This window comes from Fukomys damarensis, unplaced genomic scaffold, assembly GCF_012274545.1.
Source record: "Fukomys damarensis isolate Sample0158 unplaced genomic scaffold, DMR_v1.0_HiC HiC_scaffold_24, whole genome shotgun sequence".
Classification (NCBI taxonomy): domain Eukaryota; kingdom Metazoa; phylum Chordata; class Mammalia; order Rodentia; family Bathyergidae; genus Fukomys; species Fukomys damarensis.
The window spans coordinates 25,434,269-25,451,046 of NW_022900936.1; the positions used below are offsets into that span (position 1 = coordinate 25,434,269).

Genomic DNA, 16,778 nt, shown 5'->3' on the forward strand with positions numbered 1-16,778 from the left:
TTATATTCTGCCCTAGTTCTGCTGGGCTCCATTATCGGAAAATGAAACAAAAGCGGAAAACCACACGTGAACAACGAATCTCTTATAGGAACCCCTGTCCCTGTCCCTAGAAACAAAATGACAAATCTGCAGCAAAGCTATTGGAGGTTTAAATTCACTTGAGAATGGCATACAGTTCACTTTACCTCAGGAACAGATCTTGCTCAAGCACCGTCTCCTAACAGGTGGGCTGTTGGCTGGCCTTGACTAACCGGAAGCTCGAGTCCACTATGTTCTTTGGATTTGTCTATATCCATACATGTGTTAAACAGAAATTGATTTTTTAAAGGAGACTTCATAAAAGCAGCAAGAAATATAGCTGGAGAATGACTAAATAAATAGTTTAGAATGCACTATTGCTTATTACATTAAATCCCTAGAAACAGTGCTCAGCTGTGACTAAAATGAGATCCTAGGATTTCCTGCCTATCTCTTCTAGCTACGAACAATTAAAAGGTGTTGACCCCGAGTCTTTCATTCTGTAATTGTTTACATTTTTATCCTGGTTGATTTTCCTCTGCTTTCTTTCTTTATTTTTAATGTTCCCAGCCTCAGTGTAGTCACTTCCTCGAGTTAAGATAGATGTGCTAATTAGAAGAATCTCTAGTCTATTTGCAATCATATAGGGTACTGTCTAAAAAAGAAGGCCCTTTTCAGTTGAATTTCCACAGCTTGTATTTTCATTTTCATTTATTACTATATACTGAATATGTGAAACTGCTCCATTTCTACAAATATGCCCTATTGTAATTCTTGATGATGTATAATTTCCTCATCTTTGCTATTGCAGTCAGACCAAATTAGAATGATGTTTTCCTGTAACACACTGAACTTACTATTTCTTGCACTTATCAAACTATATTCTAATTTGTTTGTTTGTGTATCATTCATTCCACATTAGATTGCAAACTCAGGACAGGATTAATGCTATTTTTATTTGTTCATTCATGCAACCAATGAATAATTTATCCATGCCTCACTATTTGTTGAACACCTACTATGTGCTAGGCATCCCTCACCCCAATTTAGGATCAAAGCAGACATTTTCCCGCAATCATTAAATAAGCATTGAATGCATAGTCTAATGAGGCAGGGAGACATTAATCAAATAGTCAAACAAATAAAATGTATAATAATTAAATGTGTTGAAAGAAGGGAAGCTACGTGACACCGTGAGAACAATTAAATCTACTCAGGGGGTGATGTCAGTGACAGAGAAGAACTCGCTCAACAGGTGACTTCTGAGCTGATATCTGAAAGATAAATTAAAGTTGATCAGAGAAAAAGGTGGAAAATAAGATTCCAGGCTACAGAGCAGAATGCTAAAAGTTTCAAGGCAGACAGGACAAGTCTGAGAATTGAAAGAAGAGTATTGTAGTTGGATCCTAAAGAATATAGAAGAGATGGGCAATAGAAGCTGGATAAATCAATGTGAATTGCATTATGTGGGGTATTGGGAGCTGTTTTAGGGAAGTCATCTCTTATCTCACAAAGAAGGGAGGGAGGGAGATGATCCCGGGAGAAAGTGCCCTGCTTCCAAGGCAGGGCATGGACCAGATAGAGTCAGAGTAAGCACAGAGATTTATTAATGTGGCTTCTGTAGCAATCCAGGAAAGGAATGATAGAGTTTTGAACTGGACGGTGGTGGTAGACATGTAACAGAAAGTGTCACAGTGCTGGGATGAAACCAGGTCCATATAATTCCAACAAAGAAAATCTTAGTAGAAATGTATGTTCATTAGTGTTGAACCTTGCTAGAGTTTTTTCATTGTGTAGCTTGGTTGCCACTGTGTTTTCAGCTCCCTACCCAAAGTAGGATATTATTCAAGGGCAGAAGGAAGAGAATATGAAAAGAAATTCAGAATGAAGTACATATTTTTAACCAGGCTTTTATTAGAAATAAATCTCTGTATGACTGCTTACCACCATGCACAACTTCCAAAATCTGTTGCCAGTCTCTGACAGAAAGTAGCTTTCAGATTGAATGTAAAGTTTAATTATTTGTTATTGCTTTATGTAGTGGTCATTTTCAGTGCTAGTTTGGAAAGGATGTGATCTGCGCTTTGTGGGATTGAACACTGTGCTCCTTTAGTACCTTTGCCACTGGTATGCTGTATAAAAAAGGGGATGAAATGGGCACCACAACCCCTGCTTCTGTAGGTTATGCCATGGCTACTTCCTGCACCACAAAATGATAGAAATGATGTTTAGTTTGCCTGAAGTTGATTTCAGTTCTTTCTTTTTCACATATTTTATACCCATGTGTACTTGTACTGCATTGGCTTAGACGCCACACATTTGCACGTGCACACGTGTCCATTTTGTTCTCTCAACCAGAATCATATGTTGTGATTAGAGAATTACTTAATAAGAAGAAAATGGCCACTATGTCTATAGCAATGCATCTTCTTTTGACTACATATCAGTTAAACCCACTGAAAATAATGCATTTCAAAGACAAATGTTTAGCTCATTTTTGTGGAAAAAAGGGATAAATTGGCATATATTCAAGGGCCCCTAAACTCTCCAAAAGCACCATTTTAGGATTGAAATCAGTGTCTGCTTGCTCCACACCTATTCCCTACTATTGATCTATTGCCTCATTTTCAGCTGCTCTTTTCCTACTTTCATATCATTTAACACCTATTGGTCATAATGGAAAGCTCCACTTCACCAGTAATTCCTGTCTCTACACTGAAAAGGTCCTCAGTTTCATTCCAAGTTGACCTTAAAACTTCTCATATGGGTGCTGAAAAGTTTTTTTTTTTTAATTCATCCTCTTTAGCATCACTCTTAGAAGATCTCCAAAGAATTGAGTGTGCATTTGGTCCCCAAAAGTTCAGAAGTTCAGCCTAGCATTTGAAGATCTGAACATATTCTATCAACATAAGGAAAAACACCCCCAAATATAAAGTCCAAATTCCAAAATGGGCATCTGAAATGAACAGACCTTTCTCTAGGAAATAAAAGCAGCAAATAAACATTGAAAAATGTTCAGAATCACTGGTCATTGGGGAGGTTCAGATGAAAACAACATTGAGATTCTAGTATATGTGCTGCCAAAGAGAGCATAACACTGAGATTCTAACTTACCCCTGAAGGAATGGCTGCTATCAAGAAATCAACCAACAATAAATGCTGGAGGGACTTTGGGGAGATGGGATCGCTTCTTCATTGCTGGTGGGAGTGCAGATTGACTGGTGCAACCACTGTGGAAAATCAATATGGAGATACTTCACAAAAGTAGGATAGGAGGTACCATTTGACCCAGCTACTCCCCTGCTAGGTATCTATCTTCCCAAAGAATTAAAAGAATCATACCACAGTGATATATGTGCACCCATATTTATAGAGGCACAGTTTGTAATAAATAGCTAAAACTTGGAAACAGCCCAATTGCTCATCAACTGGAGACAGGATAAAGTGTGTGTGTGTGTGTGTGTGTGTCTGTCTGTCTATCTAGCTATCTATCTATATTTATATATATAGTGGAGTACTAGCCATGAAGAATGAGAGACTAGAAACATTTATAGCTAAATGGATGCACATTGAGGTGATATTCAAGTGAAATAAACAGGACACACATGTGCAAATACCGAATAGTCTCTCTGGTGTGAAAAACTAAAAGTGTAAATAAGGGTCAAAATTTATAATCGATAATGTGAAATAGGAAGAAAAGTCCTAAAAGGGAAGGGGAAGTGGGAGGGGTAAGGGAAAGGAAACAAGGCAAAGGAAAAGAATATGAGAGAAGGAAAAAACAAAGTCTTTGGAAATAGGGAGGGTGGAGGGGTTGAAGGAAGGGCATAGGATTGGGGAAAAATAAGAACCAAGATATATCATGTAAGTAGAAGTTCGCTATGATGAATGTAACTGTATTACATGCCTAAAATGTACCAATAAACTTAATGAAAAAAATCATAGGGAAAGACAGAATCAGTTCCCTCTGTTATTGTAAGATGATATCAATTGCTCCCAAATCCCCAAGTGTAAGAAGTCTAAATAGGCACATGCAAAGCTAATTCCCATCATCCCTCAGATATCAAGATCTAACAAGAAACCCCAAGTGAGAATATTAATCCCTTGGCAGGCTTAATTTGCCCCAGTACAATAATGTTGAGGGTCAAATGATGAAATTTGTAGCAAGAATTCACCATCATACTGCTGTTGCCTACTCTTGTATCATTACTGTATAAGCTGGAAGAATGTTTAAATGAATATTGATTTGTATTCATTTAGACAGCAGAAAATGTACAGTGAAATAAAAAGAATTGTGCTAGTGACTTCCGGTGCTTGTCTCTAGCTGGTTACCCTCTTCTTTCTGGCACAACAGGGGAAAATGTACTTCCCTAACCTTGCAATTAGCCTAAAGTATGCATCCAGTCCCTGGCAAAGTCTTGTGAGAAGTGACATATGTTGTGCTGTCACTACAAGGCTAAAGCATTTAATTGCTGCTGTGAGCATTCCCTTTTCCTGCTGCATTGACTGAGAAAGTGCATGCTGCAGATGATGCAGTTTTCATGTGGTATGCTATGGTAGAGAGAAGCCCAGCAGAGACCCCTGAGATAGTCTGCGACTGCATGGACAACAGATACTAGAGAGAGTCACCGGAAGCCCACAGCAGAATTTGCAGGAGTAAGAAATGTCTACTAGTCAAACTACTGAGATTTGGGGTTTGCTACTATAGCATACTTGCATTATCCTGATTAATGCAGGAACTCTGGAAAAGCCCTTGAATTTTTATCACATGCAATAATTGTAGACAGTGGCATCCATTACTAAAAACTGAAGGAGAAATCACAATAAATAATGGAAACTGACACCTATTTCCCTGGTAATAATTTGGTTTGTCTCTTGGTTTTAGAATGAACTATCCCACCTGTGATTTCATAGACTGCACTACATCAGTTTTTTTTTTAATATATTCTGCTATTATTCTCATATGGTACAATTCATCATTTCTAAGCATGCAATTTTATAAATCTTTATGAATATGTGTAATTGTGAAATTACTATTGACATCAAGATATAGATCGAATATTTTCATCACTCCAAAACTTTCTCTTTTGCTCCTTTATAACCAAATTCTCTTCTCTCATCCCCAATGCCTTGCCAATCACTTCTTTCTGTACATTTTATTTCACTATTTTCAGATGTGATCAAATGATGTATAATTCTTTTGTATCTGGCTTCTTTCATTAGTGTAATCATTTGGAGATTCATCTGTGTTTTTTATCTATAGTTCATTTCTTTTGCTCGTAAATATTACTTTGTTTTATGGAATTATAATTTGTTTATCCACTCACCAAGTGGTGAGCATATGGATTGCTTTAAATTTACAGAAATTAGAATAAAACTTTATGAACATTCACATATAGGTCTTTTTGTGGACATGTAATGTCATTACACTTGGGAAATGCTTGGAATAGGTATTGAATAGTCATATGATAATTGTATGTGTTTATTTCGCAAAATTGTTTTCATGTTGTTGTAATGTATGCATTATCATTAAAGAAATGAATGAATTATAGATGCTTGCCGTACTTATCAGCAATATATCAATTTTTAAAATTGTATGCCCTTCAATATGTGTACAATCGTATCCCACTTTGATTTTGTAATTGACATTTCTTTAATGGTATTGGCCATCTTTTCACATGCTTACCATTTGAAGTTCTTTTTTGGTGATTTTATTCAAATTCATTCTTTTCTTTAAAGTTTGATTTTCTGTCTTTTCATTGTTCAGTTATAGTGTTCTAGATATTTTAGATCATGTAGTATAGGCACAAATTATTTTATCATATATATGTGTGTGTGTGTGTGTGTGTGTGTGTGTGTGTGTGTGTATGTATGTTTATTGCATCATTTTTTGAAATCAAACTCAGTTTGAAAGAACCTGAGATTAAAAGGGGTAAAAACATCATCAAAGCATATTTTATCCCTTGGTCTTTTTGAGCTTTGGGAAGAACTGTGAATGGAAAAAATATAGCTGCCCTCACATATTCTTCTGTACAAGTAGAACTTCTTCATCACTTTCTCTTTACTCTGCTGTGTCTGTAATTTTCTAACCACCTTGAGGGATCTTCCAGTCTCATGTCCAAGTCTCTCAAGACTTTCCAATTCAGAGTGGCTTAAACAAGACTTTACAGGTACCTGTAGTCCTTGCTACTTGGGACCTTGAAATGGGAGCATTTCTTGAATCCAGAAATTCTGCATCAGCCTAAGAAACATAGCAAGCTAGTCTCTTAAAACAGACTATTCTGATGGTGTTCGTTGTTATAAAATAATTATTAAAATACTTCAGTGTATCTCATTATGCTAGTTTCTGTTTTTCTCAGATGAAGACCTTAATAAAATTATATTTGCTGATGATAAATCCTTGAAGAAACCACCTAAGTAAATAGGAAAAATTACTTACATTCTGGAAATTTTGCTGGAAATAATAATTTAAATTTAAAATGAATTTGAATCAAAGTGGTTTATGACTAAAACAACTTCTATGCTAGTTAGCAGAATTACTCAAGTTTGTATTTCTTCCTCAGGATATTTTTTAAATTCATTCTAAAAAGATTTGGAAGCCTTATTTTCTATTTTAATTAAAAATTTACAGGTCCTTGAAGGGAGAGCACGGACAAGGGGAAAAACATGAGAACCAAGACCTGTCATGTAAAGGTACAAGATCCCAATAATGAATGTAATTGTACTGTGTACCTAAGATGCACCAATAAACTCAATAAAAGAAAAAAAATTTACAGTTGTTTTATAGGCTGGAAAATTATAACTTCTCTAAGGTAAATTCTTAACAAAAGAGTTCTAGTACTTGGATAGTAATAAGCTAAATAATAAATGTGCTTTTGCTCAGTCTCCGTTGGTTTAGAAAAGAGCTGAACTCAGAAGCTGATTTCAATATGTCATAAATAATATTTATAATAAAACTAGTATATGGTATTTATTATTTACTAATATTTAGAGATAAAAATATTTCTTATGTTTTAACAAAATAGAAGAAATTATTGATAGCTTCTTTGGTTAACAACATTGAATTCATTAGGTAACTGGATTAATTCAGATAAAGTGGGACATAAGTGAAGCAGTAACATTAATAATCTTAATTTATTAACATTTAGCACATGCTAAACCTACTCTTCATGCTTTATAGGTATTGGCTTAATTAATCCTTGTAGTCTCCCAAAATATTTTTTGTCCTCTGATTTTGAATTGTCTTGGAAAACATGAACATTTAAAACATATTTCTAACAGTAGTAAAATTAAACGTTTAAAATGAGGATTTGAATGCTGGATGTCATTCTGTTAGGTTAAAAACCCAGTTAATCAAGAATGTTTAATTCTAAACAAGACTGAATTTTTGTTGTGACCCAAGCTCATATTTCTACAAGATCTAAAATGCTTGGAATGTCACTGATAGTTTTGGAGTTTAAAAGTTGTATATTTCGGGTAACTACAACCTTGAGGAATCAACTTTTGATACTGTACATTCTTATATGTTTTACTAAAACAAATGATATTAGTAGCTTATAGAATTATGCCTAACATTTTGTTTAACTGATAAGTAGTTTCTGAATTAATGAAAGAACCAGTTTGAATGCTCCATATTGAATATAACAAGAGGAAAGATTAATTCCTGGTCTTTATACTCTTGAGTATAAAATAGAGGTTTTCCTAATATTTTATTTCATTGATGGATATCATGTACATTTTTCCATCAAGCCTCTTACAAAGGAATTCATTTTTTTTGAACTGTGCAGATTGCTTTTTGTTCTCGAATAACAGAGCGATAAATTGGAAAACATGCTCTGAGATCGATTCTTCTCTTGTTACTTGGCGTAGATTTTTGACTAGGCTATCTAAATATATGCCTGCAATAGAAAAAAAGGAAAATGTTCCATTTTTTTCTTCAATTATTTTTGCCAATAGGAAATAAAACATTTTAATATAATTTTCAGGTCAGTAGCATTAGCCAAATAAATAAAAGACAGGATTTAGATGAATTCTAGTGTTTCAATGTAATTTTTAATAGGTCCATCTGGTAGATCAGTCATAAGGTATACTAGTGATTCTCAACCAAGAATAACTCTCTGAAACAGGAGATATTCAACAATGTCTGAAGGGCTGACATTGGTACAGCTGAGGGATTTGCTAGTAACATCTAAAAGCAGAGGACCAAAGGTGTAGGGACAATGAGAAGGATAGGGAAGGGGGAATAAGGGAAAAGGAAAAAAATATGAGAAAATGTAAAAATGGAATTAAAGTGTTTGAAGCGGGGAGGGGAGGGTGAAGGGAGGGTGGGAACAAGGGGAAAAAATGAGAACCAAGACCTGGCGTGTAAAGGTACAAGATCCAAGTAACGAATGTAACTGTACTGTATACCTAGAATGTAACAACAACAACAACAAAAAAGCAGAGGCCAGTGAAAATGCAAGAAAAACTACAGTGAAGGAGACAGCCCTCACAGGAAAGAATTATCCAGCATAAAATGTCAGTACTGATATGCCTGAGAAACTTTGGACTACATGAACAACAAATGAAGACAATCATAAATTACAATGATTACTGAGGCTACAGACACAAAATTATGGTAAGCGGATAGTTTTTAAAATAATATTTCAGAGTGCCAAATGTATCCTTCTACTTTCAGATACAGTGAGTTCTAAGTCATCTGCTATAGTGAGTTCAGTGGGGATTCCCACAGAAAGTATGTCCACTTGGAAACTGAAATTTGCTTTAGAAGAAAGAGGTTTGCAGAGGTCGTTAATTCAAAGATCTCAAGGGGTGGACGGGGACTTACCTCAGTGGTGCCAGCGCCAGCCTCGCAAGAGCAAGGTCCAGAGTTCGATACCCCGTACCAATAACAACAAAAAGATCTCAAGGGGGAGATATCCTGCATCATCCAGATGAACGCCACATTTAATGGCAAATGTCCTAATTATGTAGAAAAGAGGAGAAAAGTCAGGGAGTGGCCATGTGATGACAGAGATAGAAACTGGAGTTATGTAGCTACAAGATATGGTGTGCAGAGAGTCACCAGAAGCTGGAAGAAGCAGGAAGGAATCCAAAAGGAGGATGGTCCTGCTGAAACATCCATTGCAAACTTTCACCTCCAGGACCCTGAAAAATATAATTTTTTGTTCTATTAAGCCACCCATTTGTAGAAATTGTTTATGATAGTCCTAGGAAACTCGTGCACCTATTGATTTTCCCCGATCAAAAGAACTCCTTAAAGAATGAAAGAAAAGTAAAAGAAAAAAGGAAGAAGATGAAGAAATATTTGGGGATTTAGTTCTGGAATAGCTGAAAAGAACAGAGCGGACCTATCTAACTCATTACCCTTGCCAGTAGAATGGGCCAAAAGGACTCACAAGCCAGATGAGTCTCTCAGGGAGCCCTCTACTGGACATTGCGTTCAGCCAGCCTGAACTGGCTGTGAGAAATGAGCTCTACACAGACACTCATCCAAAAGCCAAAACCAGAACCAAAATACACTCGAAAGGTCAAGGCCAGAGAGTTGACGTTTGTCAGGACATTTGCTCCATGGCATTCATTTCATGCTGAATGCGAAGATCATTATAGAGTATGTAGCACTCGGAGATAAAAATAAACCTATTATGAGGAGAACGAGGATTACCCTTTACTTGTTTTTCCACCATTCAGAACATCAGAAACATGAGTCTAGTATGCAGAGCTGCTAAATACAAGATCCCCTCATTCAAAAGATACTCACTGGATCTATTGTTCTGTCCATTTATATCTGTCCATTTAACTCTGAGAATGGGGTTTTTAGTTAAGGACTTACAGACTTTGTAATAGTGACTGACCTAGAGGTTGCTAATCATAGCTATGTAGAATTCACATAATTTCTTGGACATAATAAACTGTACATAGAGTTGGGCATTGGGATTTGGCTTCCTACTTCTGGGGAAAGAAGCTGGTGATAATCTCTAGTATTACTAAGGGAATGGTATACCTAAAAATTATTTTTTGCCTACAAAGTCTGCCTTGGGATATTTCATTCCTTTCTAAAAACTTCATTACTGATCAGTAGTACTCTTTATATGCACATATTCAATTCATTTTAAAGTATTTATAGTTTTATTTGACTCTATGGAAGATTTGGTTTGATTTCCTAAAATGCTGAACTTTAAAAAGTTCTAGGTGAGGATGAGTGCTGCTTTATTTGGGGGCAGTAGACTCAACATTCTAATCTCTGTGGTAGCATAGAAGGGGTGATTTAAATCCCTTTTGATGGAAAAGTTACTACCTGTGCAAAATATAATGAGCAAACAGAATCACTTTTGGTCAAAACATTGGTACCACGATGCCTCTTCTGTTACAACATTAACTATCTCCTGATTAGTATCACACCAAGCTGTCCACATTAGTAGTGATTTGGACAGGAGAAGTTCTGGTCAGTTACTTCAAAGCTATGGATTTCCATGTGGAATATTATAGCATTGGTTTGTTTTGGGAGTGACAAAAAGTTTGTGGTATAGGAAGTCTTCACTATTTTTCTTTATATCTTCCTTGAGACATGAAGCATATATTATATCATTTTTAATTTGAAAAACCACAGTGTTCTAGTTATTTTAAAAATCAAACAACATTGTAAACCTTTCCAAATGTTGTTTATGTGTATAGCCTTACAAGCTCTAGTAGTTAAGTATCTTAGTTGTGCTGTTTGTACGATGTTCCTTTTGTTAGCTGAAAGGAACACCCATATATCATTACATTTAGGTTATCTTGGAATTGAGCATTTATTTATCAGTTTTCTCTTCTTCTTCTTCCAGATACTTGCCTTGGACTTTTTTCCCCCCTTCATTATTAATTCCAAGAAGTGACAAAGGAAAGAGCTGAGAGACAAATCCCGTAACTACCACTGCATTTAACTTTAAAGATATGGAAAGGGTGCTAAATTTAATAACTAGCAGAGAAAGTTATATTTGGATTGATTTACTTACATTAAACCTATTGTTCATCAGAACATGCTCAAGTCAGTTGTAGTGTAAAATGTCCTAATGGGCAGTTTAGCTTTGAAAAGCTGCCTCTTGGGGTTAAGGGACTTTGCTGGCAGGCCCTGGTGCATTTGTGGTCACACTGGGAAGCTCTTTCCCGGTAATGTGATGGTGGGAAGGCCACACTGTTCTCCACTTCAAAAGTTCCTTCCAAGTTACTAAAATGTGCTTCAAAATCATTTGCTAGACAAAAATAATAGATGCTGTATCATACTGTTCTTGTCAGATTTCTCTGCCGTGATATTCACTGTGCAGCAACTTATATATTTCTTTCTGGTTAAAAACAAACACAAACAAATACTAATCCAACACATTAGGAAGAAAGATGACTTGGATCCAAATGCTAATTAGAAGGAAGAGAATTCTAAGACCTTCTGTAGCCCTGTGCCAGGAGGTCCTTCAAGAAATAGGTTACAAATAAAGTAGAGCTTTGGCATTTTCATATTTACATTTATTTGAAAAGATGCACATGCTTTAAAGGGACGGCACGAAACATTACCTACAGAGAACCACCATTTCTTCTTCTACATTCACGATCCTCTTCTGCAATCAATGGATTACAGATGGTTTTATTCCTGTAATTCAGCTGTGAGAAAGAGTGTCCTATATCCCTGACCCTACATCAACTGACAGAGACTCCAGCCCTCTGAGCGAATGAGGGGTTCTTCCTGAAAGAATTTTCAAAACTATTTATGCTTGTTCCTTGAAGTCAAAAGATTAGATGTTAATCACGTTAAGTAAATCTTAGCAGGAATCAGTTATACTGCCCCATGCTTTCCAAACCAGGGAATATTATCTTAATTTGAACTTTTGTATCATACAGTCAGACTGTTTTAATAATAGTCAGTGGTGCATGTGGGCTGCAGCAAAATACTGTCTTGGCCAGAGAGACTGAGGTGTGGGAAGTTGTTATGTCTGGTTTCCCAGAGTAACACTACACACTTTGACTTTCAACGTGTTTGCAACAAACATCTGTTAAACACTGGTGTGCTAGACATTATGCTATTTATGAAGACAGAGAGGTTACCAAGATGTGAGTGCTGCCCTCATAAAGCTTACTGTGTAGTAGCAAAGAGAGACAAATAAATTGGGCTGATAATTACCATTTTCTAAATGTGCTTAATAGATATGGGAACAGCACTCTTCTGGGAGAGTCAAAGGATAAGTTTAACTCTTAAATGAAAATATCTGTATTGCCTAATTGAAAATATCTGATCCTAAATATTCATGTAAAAAGTTATGAACAAAGATGAGAAAGTAAAATGACTTTAAACTCATTACTGAGAAATAACTACTGATGCTATTTTGGTATAGTTTCTCCAGAAATGTTATAGATAGTATTATATAGTGTACTTGTTTACCAGAGTCTTCCTCACAATAAACACTTAGTCTACCTAGTCAACCTGCATTGTGAGAAATTTCCTCCTTTTTATCTTTGTTGGTTCGGAGATCAGACGACCAAACTTATTTGGATGATGTCTAAAAAGACCAAATTTCACTGAACACAGGTCTAAAGGCCTCTTCTCAGAGACCAGAGCCTGAGCTTTAGCACATGGTTTCTATTTTGACTCCTTAAAGGCCCCTTTCCCACTCGCTTCCTTGGTTTTAGCTGTGTTCCTGGTACTTGAGGTTATTGGACAGATGACCTCTCCATAAGTGAGCTGCTTTTTTCTAAATGTAGTTCCTGACTTATAGAAACTAATGAGAATTTGGCAATGCTTGGCTATTAATAGCTTGTCACTATTAAGCAGTGAGCAAAAGTGGCCTCAATTTTAAGCCTCTACTTTAGCAGGGGAACCTGCCAATCTGTTCAAGAAAGGCACATGGCAATTGGTACCCAATGCTAGTTATATCAATCCTGCAGGATCCTTTTTCTATGATTGCTAAATAGAATATAGGATACCTAGTTAAATTTGAATTTAAGTAAATATTGTGTAACTTGGAAAATATAGGTATATATCATATGATGCTTTATGATATATTTATACTAAAAAGTATGCCTTGTTATCTGAAATTCAAATTTAAGTGTCTTGAATTTATTTACTAAGTCTGGCAATACTACTGCCTCTTTTCTGTGTACTCCCTGACTTTAATTAAACTCTTCTCTTTTTCCTTTTTTCTCTTTAGCACAAGGCTGGCTACGAAGGCTCAGTTAAGTTGAGTTTGCTTCACTTATTGCTTGGTTATTGTCCAAATAATCTAAATATTAGGCATGTTTGGTAAGGGAACAAAGTCTTTTAAATAATTTAACCTAAATACAAAAACTATTGTAAGACCACTAAACTAAGACCAATATTCACACACAGTCAGGCACCAGATAATGACATTTCAATCAGTGGCAAACTGATGATCTCATAAGATTATATCACTTAGTGGCATCATGATCATGATAGCTTGTCTAAGTACACTCTTTGCAAAAGGATGAAATTAATGCATTTCTTAGAATATATTGCTGTTATTAACCGACAGAACTGTATATGTAATAGAATCATTCAAATCTTAGAAGAAAAAAATTATTTCAACTTTAAAGTCATCATCTAAATCATAAGAATTTGAAGAAAAACTTTAGAGGTTTCTAATAAAAGTTAAGTTTCAAAATCACAGGAAAAATTAGCTAAATATAGTGGGTCTTTTAAAAATGCCCTTTCAGTGATTCTAAAACCATAGTCAAGGGAATTAATCTATTAATTCCTTTAAAGCTACTGTTAGCACTAAGCCAAGTGCATTGAGATGATTGATCTATTTTTCTCCTTGATGATGACAATGATGATGCTGCTTTTTAGAAAATGCTTTTTCAGAATTGGAGACTAGGATTCCCCTCTCCCTGTTCAATGTTAAAATTTCTGACATATTCTCTTATATTAAGTCCAAAAAAGGCAAAGACTCCATAGTTTGTACCAAATTAGAATTCTACCTCTTACCCTTATTTCCTGGGACTGTGGTGAAATCCCTTAAATGATCTAAGTACCAACTCCAGTATCTGAAGAAGGGGGGAAAATACTTGAGCATTTATAAAGATTAAGTGAGGGAGAAATACATGCAAAAACATGGCTTTACATAATGGGTCTTAAATAAACATCATTCAGCAATGCAATAGCTGTTAGTAGCTAAAATATTTGCTGATTGAACTGCATAAGATTCAGTAGTTGATCCTCCCTTCTTATAATTAATTCTGAAATCTATGATTCCCATCTTCAATCATTCCCTTCCCTTTCTCTACATATCATAGGCATCTTAATTTATTCTACCACCCTAAATATTATAATTTTTTTCACTTCTGGACAAATTCCAAAAGCATATATGGAGAATGATTTTCTCTTCTGTCTCTAATCTAGTAAGTTACTTGCAACCAATAGAACAGAGGTCTTGCATGCAGGGCATTGCCATGTTTTGTAGACTTTTATATTTTCTCTGAAAATATGCATGTCTTCTAATTTTCTATTATTCTTGATGCTTGATATTACTCAAAAATACACTTGCCAATTCTACAATGTTTTTATATAACATTTTACTCAAGGTAAATGATTGAATCAAGTAAAAATTTCTTTGAGTGCTAGATTGAACACTATTGCATATATGGGTTTAAGTGTAGTAAAATGTTTGTCTTCAATTTTTATATTGGATTGTTAAAAAATGCTAGAAAGCAAGTCATTGCCTTATCTGCAAAATTCTGGAAGTACAATGAAGTAACATAACATTAACATTTTTTGTGTTACATAAATACATATTTAAAAGTTTTAGTTTAAAAATGAAGAAGATAGAATGAGTGGATCTACAGCAATCTGGCTTTCCCAGCATCCACCTCTTCCGGGCAATGCAGAGGCTGTCAGGGGTGTTTCAGAGTGAGCAGCTGCATCTATCACTAAGATTATCGCCAGTGTCCCTCTGCTATTTGAGTGGTCTCAAACCATGGCTAGTACATCACATATTTTCATATTTAATTTTCAGCGAGCGCAACTTGGATATGTTTCAGTAAGCTCCATTTATTATAGTATAACAAAATACCTGAGGCTGTGTAATTTGTAAACAACTGAAATTTATTTTCTTACTATGCTGGAAGCTGAGGAGTCCAAGATAAAAGCCCATTGATCCACTGATGGTGTCTTTCTTCTTGTGGGGTGGCTTCTTCACATGGTGGAAGAGGAAAGACCAAAAGTAGATGGACATTTCATTACCCTATGGAAGACGAGATGGAAGGGTAAAATTGACCTCAGTAGTTTTCTTTATTGCTTTTATAAAACCTCAAGTTCCATTTGTGAAATCCTGACCTCAGGATTTAATCATCTTCTAAATGTCCCACCTCCTAAAATTACCACGTTGAGGTTTAAATTTCAAAATAAAATTTACAGAAGACACAAACATTCAAGTCACACCACATTTGTGACTATTTTATTACCTAAACTCTGGAAGGAAGAAACATAAGGTTCCATCTACAAGAATTCAGGCATTTGTGTCGGGCTGGGGCTGAGAGAGTGATTTCAGGCACCAGAGGAAAGGGAAAGATAAGAGCGAACTCACTTTAAGAGAGCTGTGTTCTAATCTAGTGATCTGGAGCCAGCATAGAGCCTGGATGGGGAGGTGGGTAAGGGATGAGGGCACAGTTTGCCAGACGGCTGTAGAAAGAGTACATGAAAATATAAAGCAAACAAGACAGGATAACATTTTAAAACTCAAGTATCCTCCTTCTACGACCCTAGGCTGACTATCTCAGAAAAGAAACACTATCTCTCCAACTTTTCATTGGGACAAGTGAGTATTTTGTTCTTGAATGACAGATTCAAGTGTGACAAATCCCCAGGTAGAGAGAAGAAATAGATGGCATTTTAGGCAGTGCCAGTTTTAAGCTCTGTGACCCTGGGAAGCTGCAGTTCCCCTTGTGATGAATGTGGGAAGGGTGACGATGAAAGTGGTCTCTGCTTGGAAATGCCTGTGGTGTTAAGGCCTCAATCTTTAGGTCCTGGCTTTCTTATTCCAGGGCAGCAAATGAGCATGTGAGACACTGAATGTCTTAATTCTCAGGAGTCAGACAAAATTGCCATTACGAGTGTGAGCTACATCTAACATAAGAAGGGCATTGTTTTATTAATCAAAGAATTTCCACCTTTGATTATGGAGGCACAGGCCCAATTTCACTGCACAAGGCATGGGAAATTTTCCTTGTGACCAGTACAGCAATATCCATGGAAACAATATTTTAATCTCAGAATGTTTCTTCCACAAATCAAAGTGTGAAAGACAAGAGAGTCTTGGTTTATTAGCTATGGCAGCAAGTTTAGGACCCATGGAGAGGTAAAAAATATTTTGGTAGGAAAAATCAATCAAACGTTTAAAGTCAAACAATTAAATAGGAGGATGGTTGAGAAAAATAAATGTATGATATTAATATCACTTAGAATATTTCTGGACTAACTGGTAGGTGGAGTTTACAATGTTTGAAGTATATTTAAATATATGATATGATCTCACATATTTATCCATTCAAATATCCAAGGAATATTTACTGAACCTCTATTAGGTGTTAGATTCTATGCTTTGCTACGAGGGCATGTTAAGAATAAGATACACCAAGCCTCTAATTTACCTTGATGGAATTTATAGCTTAGTTCTTACATACCTTCAAGGAAACTTCACTGTTCTAAAATAATCTTTTTGTTAATCTGAAGCATTGAAATCCAAGGATTTAAAAATAAAAACCTTGAAAATCTATATTATATA

The 16,778-nt window shown here is 35.7% G+C and overlaps 1 long non-coding RNA gene across 2 annotated transcripts in view; it reads left to right on the forward strand.

Moving 5' to 3' along the window:
• Window positions 1-6,685: 6,685 nt before the first annotated feature.
• Window positions 6,686-16,778, forward strand: part of LOC104877256 — a 28,536-nt gene continuing 18,443 nt past the window's right edge. Inside the window, exons 1-3 of one of the 2 annotated variants that reach the window (XR_784549.2) lie at window positions 6,686-6,708; window positions 8,429-8,632; window positions 10,839-10,917. This is a non-coding gene — a long non-coding RNA (uncharacterized LOC104877256). Of the gene's footprint in view, window positions 6,709-8,428; window positions 8,633-10,838; window positions 12,840-16,778 lie in introns of those variants that run through there. The other variant, XR_784548.2, reaches the window with a different exon arrangement.